Source organism: Nicotiana attenuata, unplaced genomic scaffold, assembly GCF_001879085.1.
Source record: "Nicotiana attenuata strain UT unplaced genomic scaffold, NIATTr2, whole genome shotgun sequence".
NCBI classification, from domain to species: Eukaryota; Viridiplantae; Streptophyta; class Magnoliopsida; order Solanales; family Solanaceae; genus Nicotiana; species Nicotiana attenuata.
In genome coordinates, this window is record NW_017674281.1 from 78623 (window position 1) to 89822 (window position 11200).

Below are 11200 nucleotides of genomic sequence, written 5' to 3' on the forward strand. Positions count from 1 at the left end.
TATATATATATATAATACAAAGACATACAGCTGTATACAATGAAATATATTGAATACAGTGGAATACATTCTATATGTAGGCTGGCAGAATATTAAAAATGATGAGATCTTATGTCACGACCCGAATTTCCCACCGTCGGGACCGTGATGGCGCCTAACATCGCACTCTCTAGGCAAGCCAACGTTAGAGATATAATCACCTTTTTTCTTTATATTTTTCATAATTAAGATTAACAAAAAGCCGATCCAACAGAAATAAAAGCGGAAGTACATATTTAACTAATTAGCCTTACACTATTAACCAATCCGAAACAGTTACCACCGAAAAACTGGTGTCACAACTCACGAACGTTCTATGAATAACTACAAACATGGGTTTGAAAGAAAAATACATCTGTCTCGAAGAAAGTAAAACAGAAATAAAGTAAACATAGGATGGGATGCCAGGGCCTGCGGACGACTGCAGGACTACCTTGGGTCTCTTGAATACAGTATCAACAACCGGCCTCTCGATCAACCACTACCAGCTCTGAAATCTGCACAGAAAGTGTAGAGTGCAGTATCAGTACAATCGACCCCATGTACTGGTAAGTGCCGAGCCTAACCTCGACGAAGTAGTGACGAGGATACGGCGGGGCATAAACAATAAATCCCGCAACAATTCATAATAAAGCAAGAAGAAAATATGGAATGAAATAGGACAGAAACTTGCATTAAATAAATACGGAACCCATTCTTTCTACCAATACTCAGCTATAACCAATCCTTAAGAGAGTTTCAACACCACAATAATGAATCTCAGCAGAAGAAGAATACATAAATAACAATTGATGCGGTGCGCATCCCGATCCCACCATATAATCAATAACAAAATGAACATTCACCCTTATTACTCCTTGTTTCGGCGTACAACCCGATCCCACCAGTCCACCCTTATTACTCTTCAATATATCACCCTTATTCCTCCTGTTGCGGCGTGCAACCCGATCCCACCTGTCCAACCTTATTACTCCTTGTTGTGGCGTGCAACCCAATCCCACCAGACAATCACATTTATCCCTTATTCCTCCTGTTGTGGCATGCAACCCGATCCCACCACATCAGTACCAATCACAAAATAAAAATAAGTATTTCACAAGTTAGCTCAAATCCTCCACAACACTTATACCTTAAACCAAAACAACGGAAGATCACTACAATTATGAAACTTCATCAGTTAATACTACACAGCGAGACCAACCAAAGTGTACCATGAAGCACCAATAAACCAACGTAAACCAACAGTGTGATATAATGAAACTACGGAATAATTAATACTTCAATAGAGAAACAACATTTAACAAGAAGCAATTAGACATGGAAGCATAAATAAACAAGTAGCAATTAAGACAGGAAAGAAATATATATTAGGAAACGGGGGAGGGAACAGGCTAAATAGGAAATTTGGCAACGCATAGGTGCTCGTCACCACACCTATATGCCACACACATGGAATTTCACATAGCAAGTAAGTCGCGCATCCCTAATCCCTCGAGTCAAGGTTAGACCAAACACTTACCTCAAGCCAACGGGTATTTCAAAGCTCAATTACCGCTTTACCTCTCGATTCCACCTCCAATCCACTCGTATCTAATTCATAATTAACTTAATACCATCAATAAATTCTAAAAAAATCAATTCCAATGCATAATTATAGGTTTCCCAACATTTTCCCCAAAAAAGTCAAAAATCGACCTCGGGCCCGCTTGGTCAAAACCCAAAATTCGGACCAAAACCCGATTACCCATTCACTCCCGAGCCCGGTTTTGGGATCCGACCTTAATTTGAGGTCTAAATCCCCAAATTTTGAAATTCCTAAGTTCTACCCAAAAACACCCAATTCCACCATGAAAAACCCTAGATTCTAGGATGAAATTTTGTAGAAAGATGAAATAGATTGAAAGAAATGAGTTAAGAATCATTTACCTATGATTTGGGGATGAACTTTCCCTAGGAAAATCGCCTCTTGAAGTTTAGGTTTTGAAAAATGGGAGAATGAATGAAAAATCTCGTCTAAGACCCTTTTACTCAACTGCAGATGTTGCAATTACGATCTGAGCTTCGCAAATGTGAAGCTCGCAAATGAGAAGGAGCCATCACAAATGCGAAGCCCTTCACAGTCCTGCTGCCTTCGCAAATGCGAAGAAAGTGTCGCATTTGCGAACACTGTTCCTCGCAAATGTGAGTAGAAGATCGCATTTGCGATCATACACCTTCCCAGACTCCCTTCGCAATTGCGAAGATTTGTTTGCATTTGCGAACTCTACTGGCCAAGGCCTTCTTCGCAATTGCGATAAAGACCTCACAATTTCCATGCCTGCTTGGTTCGCATTTGCGAAGCCTGATCTCGCAATTGCGAGATCAGAGGCCTGCAACACAGCTGAAGCATACCAGTTGTTTTTTTCTAAGTTCCAATTCACTGCGTAGCCTATCCAAAACTCACCCGAGCCTTCGAGACTCCAAACCAAATATGCACACAAGTCTTAAAACATCATACGAACCTGCTCATGTGTTCAAATCGCCAAAATAACATCTAGAACTATGAATTCAATACCAAAACACATGAAATTTTCAAGATAGTTTCAAAACTTCTATTTTCTCAACCAAAGGTCCGAATCACGTCAAATCAATTCCATTTTCACCAAATTTCACAGATAAGGTTTAAATATCATATGGACCTGTAGCAGGCTCCGGAACTAAAACACGGGCCTGATACCTACAAGATCAAATCTTTTAAATTTTTGCATTTTTAGTCTTATCAATTTCCTTCAAAAATTCATTTCTCGAGCTAAGGACCTCGGAATTCGATTCCGAGCATACGCCCAGGTCCCATATTTTACTATGGATCCTCCGGGACCGTCGGAATATGGGTCCGGGTCCGTTTACCCAAAACGTTGACCGAAGTCATCAAAAATCATCTTTTTAAGTAAAAAATCATCATTTCATAAATCTTTTCACATAAGAGCTTTCCAGATACATGCCCGGAATGTGAACGCAAATTGAGGAGAGATAAAATGAGGTTTTTATGGCCTCGGAACACGGAGTCGGATTCAAAAACAGAAGATGACCCTTTGGGTCATCATATCTTAACTGATGAATACAGTTGTGAAGACCCGGCCGGTCGTCTCATGAGTTACTGCTTTGTTTCCCTCATTTCTGCTCCTATTTGCTTTGTTCATCTGTGTTTTCAGGTATCGGGTTGGTCGGATTGAATCCGGATTAGTTTTGGTGAGGTTTGAGACACTTAGTCTCTTTTAAGAAAGCTTAAGTTGGAAAAGTCAACCGGATGTTGACTTATGTGTTATAGGGCTCGGATGTGAGTTCCCATGGTTTGGCTAGCTTCAGGAGGTGATTTGTGACTTAGGAGTGTGATCGGAATGGGTTTTGGAGGTCTGGAGTAGAATTAGGCTTGAATTGGCGAAGTTGATATTTCGGCGATTTTCGGTTGGTAGGTAAGATTTTGATCTGGGGGTCGAAATGGAATTCCGAGAGTTGCAGTAGCTTTGTTGTGTCATTTGGGATGTGTGTGTAAAACTTCAGGTCATTCGGACCTGGTTTGGTTTGGTTTTTGATCGAAAGCGTATTTCAGAAGATTTTAGAAACTTAGGCTTGAATCCGATATGTTTTGGGTAATTTGATGTTGTTTGAGGTGTTTTGATGATTGGAACAAGTTTGAAGAAAGTATTGGGTCATGTTTGTGCTTTTGGTTGAGGTCCCGGGGGCCTCGGGGTGAATTCGGATGGTTAACGGAGAGATTGGTGAATTGTTGCAGCAGCTGATGTTGCTGCTTCTGGTGTTTTCGCACCTGCGGTTCGGGGACCGCAGGTGCAGCGTCGCACATGCGGAAGAAGAACCGCAGAAGCAGTTTTGAAGGAGATGTCAGGAAACCGCAGATGCGGTATGGGAACCGCACCTGCGGAGTCGCAGATGCGACACAAGGACCGCAGATGCGGTTGAGGCTGGTTAAATGAGTTTCCGCAGAAGCGGATGAATTGACCGCATATGCTATACCGCAAAAGCAGATTTTGGACCGCAAATGCGGAAATTCCTGGGCAGAAGGTATATATTTCATACTTCGCGATTTTTTAAGGGTTTAACCATTTTTTAACTCGGAATTGGGAGCTTTGGGCTATTTTGAGAGGGGAAATCAAAGAGGCTTCGTTGAGGTAAGGATTTTGGACTTAAAACACATTTCTATGGTAAAATTTCATGAATTAAGGCTGTAATTAGGAGGATTAAAGGGCTAAAAATGGAGGTTTAGGGCTTGAGTTTAAGAGGCCTTTAATGGGGGATTTGAGGGGTCATTTGGACTCCAATTTTTGTGTTCTTAGTATGTATGAACTCGTGAGAAGACGAGGAATCTAGTGATGTGAACATTTTTGAGTTTCGTGAAGTGGGCCCGGGGCTCGGGTTTTGCTAAATTCGGGATTTTTGGTATTTTTCGATTGTTTTTGCTTGGGCTTTGTTCCCTTAGCATATTGTGACGTATTCGTTCTGATTTTGGGTAGATTCGACGCGCGTGGAGGCCAATTCGAGGGGAAAAGGCATCGCGAGCTAGAGATTTAGCCGGTTCGAGGTGAGTAATGCTTGTAAATGATGTTCTGAGGGTTTGAAACCCCGGATTGTGCATCATAGTACTATGTTAAAGTGAGGCACACGCTCAATGACGAGCGTGGGGTCGTGTACTATTAGGGATTTGGACTTGGTCCGTCCCGATAGATGATTTTACCGCGTATTTGATGTAAAACTATTTGTTATCATCGTTTATTAGGCTGAATGCCATATTTGGGCTTCGTGCCAACTACTTGAACCCTTCGGGGCTTTTATTTGATATTTCCTCACTGTTTTGAATTACTACTTGAACTTAGTCATGTTATTTTCCACTGTTTTTCTATTCAGCCATTTTTACTCAATTTTGAGACTTAAATGATATTTTTAATGATGTTTGGGCTGAGAAACACTATTTTACTATTGCCCGAGGGGCTTGTGATGATTTTGACTGATTAAGGCCGAGAGCCTATATTGTGAGGAGATACTGATACTGATTAGAGGCCGAGAGCCTGAGATATGTACACCACAAGGTGGCTTGATTGATATGAGGCCGAGGGCCTAGATTTGATGCCACGAAATGGCTTGTTATTACGCTTGGGCCGTAAGGGGCCCCTCCAGGAGTCTGCACACCCCCAGTGAGCGCTGGTACCCAGTGTGATGTGAGATTGAGCCCGAGGAGCTGTTACTGTTGTGAGATGTTGCCCGAGGGGCGGTTGTGGTGTTATTGTGCCCGAGGGGCGAACTTTTATTTGTTTACTTTATCATAATTATCTGTCAATTACATGTTTACTAGTTTAAAGAGCATTTTTCCTGATTCTTACTTGTTTTCCTAATTATAAATGATTTTACTGCTTCATTATAGACTGTCTTGTGCTTTACGGGTTTCTTACTTTCAGTCATTATTTATATTCGTTACTCACTGAGTTGGAGTACTCACTTTACTCCAGGCACCCTGTGTGCAGATTCAGGCGTAGCTGGTTCCGCTCCAGAGTGTTGATTTCCTCTTGTTCTAGGCGGGCTTTTACGGAGATTATGAGGTAGCTGTTGGCGTCCGCAGCCCCGTGTCTCTACTTTTCTATCATTTCTGTTTCCTACAAACACTTGTAGTAGTTGATGACTTTAGCAGAATGTACTGTGATTCGTTGATGCTCTTGACTTGTGACACCCCGGTTAGGGTTGTGTTAGGTTGGATTTCCGCACTATTCTTGATATTTCTGCTACATAGAATTATTAAATCATGTTTAGACTATTTTGTGTTGTTTAACTGTTTAAAAGATGAATTGGATTAAACTGTCTAGCCTTTTCTTCACGAGAGGCGCCATCACGACCGAGTTCGGGGTTAGGGTCATGACAAGTTGGTATCAGAGCCTAGGTTACATAGGTCTCACGAGTCATGAGCAGGTTTAGTAGAGTCTCGCGGATTGGTACGGAGACGTCTGTATTTATCCTCGATAGGCTGCAAAACCTTTAGGAAAACTTCATATTCTTGAAATTCTTATCGTGCGAGTTTGATGATCCGAGTGCTAAACTTCTATTGTTCCATTCTCTCATTGATGGTGAGGACACGCACTACCGGACAGGATGGAGGACCACCAGTGCCACCAGCTGCGGCCACCAGAGGCCGAGGACGTGGTCGTGGTCGTGGCAGAGGCAGAGCAGCGAGGGAAGCACCTGCAGATCCACCAGCTGCCCCAGTTCAGGACTAGGTCCCAGCTGTCGACCCTCCAGCAGCACCAGCTTAGGCACCAGCTGTGCCTATTGTGATTCCGGGTCTTTAGGAGGCCTTGGCTTAGATCTTATTAGTTTGAACTGGCCTAGCTCAGGCGGTTTCAGCTACTACAGCCGTAGCTACTTCACAGGCTGGGAGAGGCAGTCAGACTCCCACCGCCCGCACACCTGAGCAGGTCGTGCAGGGACTTCAGATGCCCAGGGCACATCCAGCCGAGCCGGTCGCAGCTGCTCAGGACTATGTAGTTCCTGTAATGCCAGAGGACGAGCAACGTAGGTTGGAGAGATTTGGGAGACATCAGCCTCCGTCATTCAGCGGAGTAGAGGGTGAGGATGCCCAGGGCTTTTTAGACAAGTGTCAGAGGATGCTTCGCACAACCGGTATTTTGGAGACCAACTGGGTCGCTTTCACTACTTATCAGTTTTCAGGACCTGCTTTTACTTGGTGGGAGGATTTTGAGGGGCGTAGGCCTGCTGGTGCAGCACCCTTATCCTGGCAGTAATTCTCTGTTCTCTTTTTGGAGAAGTATGTACCGCAATCTCACAGGGAGGAGCTGCGTAGACAGTTTGAGTGGTTGCGTCAGGGAGACATGATCGTGTCACAGTATGAGTTGAGATTCTCTGAGTTGGCTCGTCATGCCATCTGGTTGGTCCCGACAGATCGAGAGAGGATCAGGAGGTTTGTCGATGGTCTTACTTATCAGCTCTGTATTCTTATGACCAGGGAGAGGGTGATTGGTGCTACCTTCGACGAGGTTGTGGATATTGCCAGGGAGATTGATTCTGTCCGTTGCTAGGAGCGAGAGGAGAGGGAGGCCAAGAGGCCTCGAGGATCTGGTAGCTATAGTGGTGGTCCTTCAAGGGGCCAGTTCCAGCGCGACAGAGGCCAACAGTTCTGCCAGGGTCAGTCTGATTGCTCAGGTTATCGAGGAGCATCATTGGGTCATGGTTCCCACAGTTCACACCAAGGCCATTCTTCACTTAGCGCCCTCCCAGATCAGAGCTCATCCCGTGCTCCATTTGTTCAGGGATCTTCTACACCGAGTGCATTTGTTGGTCACTCCGATGCGAGGGGCTCCCATCAGTCCCCTTCTCCAGCACCTAGGATTTGTTACGAGTGTGGCGAGATGGGCCACATGTGGAGGCAGTGTCCCCGCCGTGTTGCTAGTTCATCCCAGCAGAGGGGTCAGTCCTCAGCTTTAGCGCCAGTTGCTCCACCACCACCCGTCCAGCTAGCTAAAAGTGGGGATCAGTCAGCCAGGGGTCGCCCCAGAGGGGGAGGTCGATCAGGGGGCGGTCAGGCCCGTTTCTATGCTCTTCCAAGCAGACCCGATGCCATTGCTTCCGATGCTATCATTACAGGTATTATTTCAGTCTACCACAGAGATGCCTCTGTACTATTTAATCCCAGTTCTACCTATTCTTATGTGTCATCATACTCCTCGTGAGTCTCTTGCTTTACCTGTTCATGTATCTACCCCGGTGGGGGAGACTGTTGTTGTAGACCGTGTGTACCGGTCGTGTGTGGTGACTATTCGGGGTCTGGAGACCCGAGTTGATCTTTTATTATTGAGTATGGTGGATTTCGATGTCATTCTGGGCATGGATTGGCTATCTCCGTGCTGTGCTATTCTAAACTGTCATGCTAAGACAGTCACTTTGGCTATGCCGGGTGTGCCACGGATCGAGTGGCGTGGTGTGACTGATTATGTTCCTAGTAGAGTGATCTCTTTCTTGAAGGCCCAGCGTATGGTTGGGAAGGGTTGTCTCTCGTATCTTGCCTTTGTGAGGGATGTGGGAGATGAGGCTCCTAGTATTGATTCTGTTCCAATTGTGAGGGACTTCCCTGATGTATTTCTTGCAGACCTGCCGGGCATGCCGCCGGACAGGGATATTGATTTTGGTATTGACCTAGTGCCGGGCGCTCAGCCCATTTCTATTACGCCGTATCGTATGGCACCAGTGGAGTTGAAGGAGTTAAAGGAGCAGCTTCAGGAATGCCTAGGTAAGGGGTTCATTCGGCCTAGTGCGTCACCTTGGGGTGCGCCGGTTCTGTTTGTGAAGAAGAAGGATGGCACTATGAGAATGTGCATCGATTATAGGCAATTGAACAAAGTAACAGTTAAGAACAAGTATCCTTTGCCTCGCATTAATGATTTATTCGATCAACTTCAGGGAGCGAGGGTATTCTCCAAGATTGATCTCCGTTCGGGTTATCACCAGTTGAAGATCAGGGATTCGGATATTCTTCAGACGGCTTTCAGGATCAGATATGGTCACTATGAGTTCCTGGTTATGTCTTTGGGCTGACCAATGCCCCAGCAGCGTTTATGCATCTGACGAACAGCGTGTTCCGGCCTTATCTTGACTCATTTGTCATAGTTTTTATTAACGATATCTTGGTGTATTCGCGTAGTCAGGAGGAGCACGCGGAGCATTTGAGGATTGTGTTGCAGAGATTGAGGGAGGAGAAGCTTTATGCAAAGTTCTCCAAGTGTGACTTTTGTCTCAGATCAGTGGCATTCTTGGGACACGTGGTGTCCAGTGAGGGTATTAAGGTTGATCCAAAGAAGATAGAGGCGGTGCAGAGTTGGCCCAGACCGTCCTCAGCCACAGAGATTCGTAGTTTTCTTGGTTTGGAAGGCTATTATCGCCGATTTGTTCAGGGATTCTCATCTATCGCATCACCCTTGATCAAGTTGACTTAGAAGGGTGTTTCATTTGTATGGTCAGACGAGTGTGAGGAGAGCTTTCAGAAGCTCAAGACAGCTTTGACCACAGCTCCAGTATTGGTTTTGCCATCAGCTTCAGGTTCATATACCGTGTATTGTGATGCTTCGAGAGTAGGGATTGGTTGTGTGTTGATGCAGGAGGGTAGAGTTATTACTTATGCTTCTCGTCAATTGAAGCCCCATGAGAAGAGCTACCCCGTTCATGATTTGGAGGTGGCTGCCATAGTTCACGCGTTGAAGATTTGGAGGCATTATTTGTATGGCGTATCTTGTGAGGTATTCACGGATTATTGCAGTCTTCAGCATTTGTTCAAGCAAAAGGATCTTAATTTGAGGCAGCGGAGATGGTTTGAGTTACTTAAGGATTATGACATCACTATATTGTACCATCCGGGAAAGGCCAATGTGGTGGCCGATGCTTTGAGCCAAAAGGCAGTGAGTATGGGGAGTTTGGCATATATTCCAGTTGGGGAGAGACCTCTTGCGGTTGATGTTCAGGCTTTAGCCAATCGGCCCGTGAGATTGGATATTTCAGAGCCTAGTCGGGTGTTGGCTTGTGTGGTTTCTCGGTCTTCCCTATATAAGCGCATCAGAGAGCGCCAGTATGATGATCCACACTTGCTTATTCTTAGGGACACAGTTCAGCATGATGATGCCAGAGATGTGTCTATTGGAGATGATGGGGTATTGAGGATGCAGGGCCGGATTTGTGTGCCCAATGTGGATGGGCTTCGGGAATTGATTCTGGAGGAGGCCCATAGTTCGCGGTCTTCTATTCATCCAGGAGCCGCAAAGATGTATCAGGATCTGAGACAGCATTACTGGTGGCGGAGAATGAAGAAAGATATTGTGGGATTTGTAGCCCGGTGTCTCAATTGTCAGCAGGTGAAATATGAGCATCAGAGGCCGGGCGGCTTGCTTCAGAGGATGGATATTCCAGAGTGGAAGTGGGAGCGGATCACTATGGATTTTGTTGTTGGACTTCCTCGGACTTTGAAGAAGTTCGATGCTATTTGGATGATTGTGGATAGGCTGACCAAGTCCGCGCACTTCATTCCTATTTGTACTATTTATTCTTCAGAGCAGTTGGCAGAGATATATATTCGGGAGATTGTTCGGTTGAATGGTGTCCCAAATTCCATCATTTCAGATCGGGGCACTCAGTTTACTTCCCAGTTTTGGAAGTCTGTTCAGCGAGAGTTGGGTGCTCAGGTGCATTTGAGCACAACTTTTCACCCTCAGATGGACGGGCAGCCCGAGCGCACCATTCAGATATTGGAGGATATGCTACGCGCTTGTGTTATTAATTTCGGAGGGTCATGGGATCAGTTTCTACCGCTTGCAGAGTTTTCTTACAATAACAGCTACCAGTCGAGTATTCAGATGGCTCCATATGAGGCTTTGTACGGGAGACGGTGTAGATCTCCTGTTGGTTGGTTCGAGCCCGGTGAGGCTAGGCTATTGGGGACAGATTTGGTGCAGGATGCTTTAGATAAAGTGAAGGTAATTCAGGAGAGGCTTCGTACAACGTAGTCGAGGAAAAAGAGTTATGCTGACAGGAAGGTTCGAGATGTGTCTTACATGGTTGGTGAGAAGGTCCTGTTGAAGGTTTCGCCCACGAAGGGTCTTATGAGATTCGGGAAGAAAGGGAAGTTGAGTCCGCGGTTCATTAGGCCTTTTGAGGTACTTCGGAGGATTGGGGAGGTGGCATATGAGCTTGCTTTGCCACCCAGCTTGTCGAGTGTGCATCCGGTTTTCCATGTTTCTATGCTCCGGAAGTATATTGGAGATCCGTCCCATGTCCTGGATTTTAGCACGGTTCAGTTGGAGGGTGATTTGACTTACGATGTGGAGCCATCAGCTATTTTGGAGCGTCAGGTTTAGAAATTGAGATCAAAGGATATAGCGTCAGTAAAGGTGCAGTGGAGAGGTCGGCCCGTGGAGGAGACCACCTGGGAGACCGAGCGGGAGATGCGGAGCAGATATCCTCACCTGTTTGAGGCTTCAGGTATGTTTCTTGACTCATTCGAGGACGAACTTTTATTTAAGTTGGGGAGGATGTGACGACCCGGCCGATCGTCTCATGAGTTACCGTTTCGTTTCCCCCATTTCTGCTCCCATTTGCTTTAATCATCTGTGTTTTCAGGTAT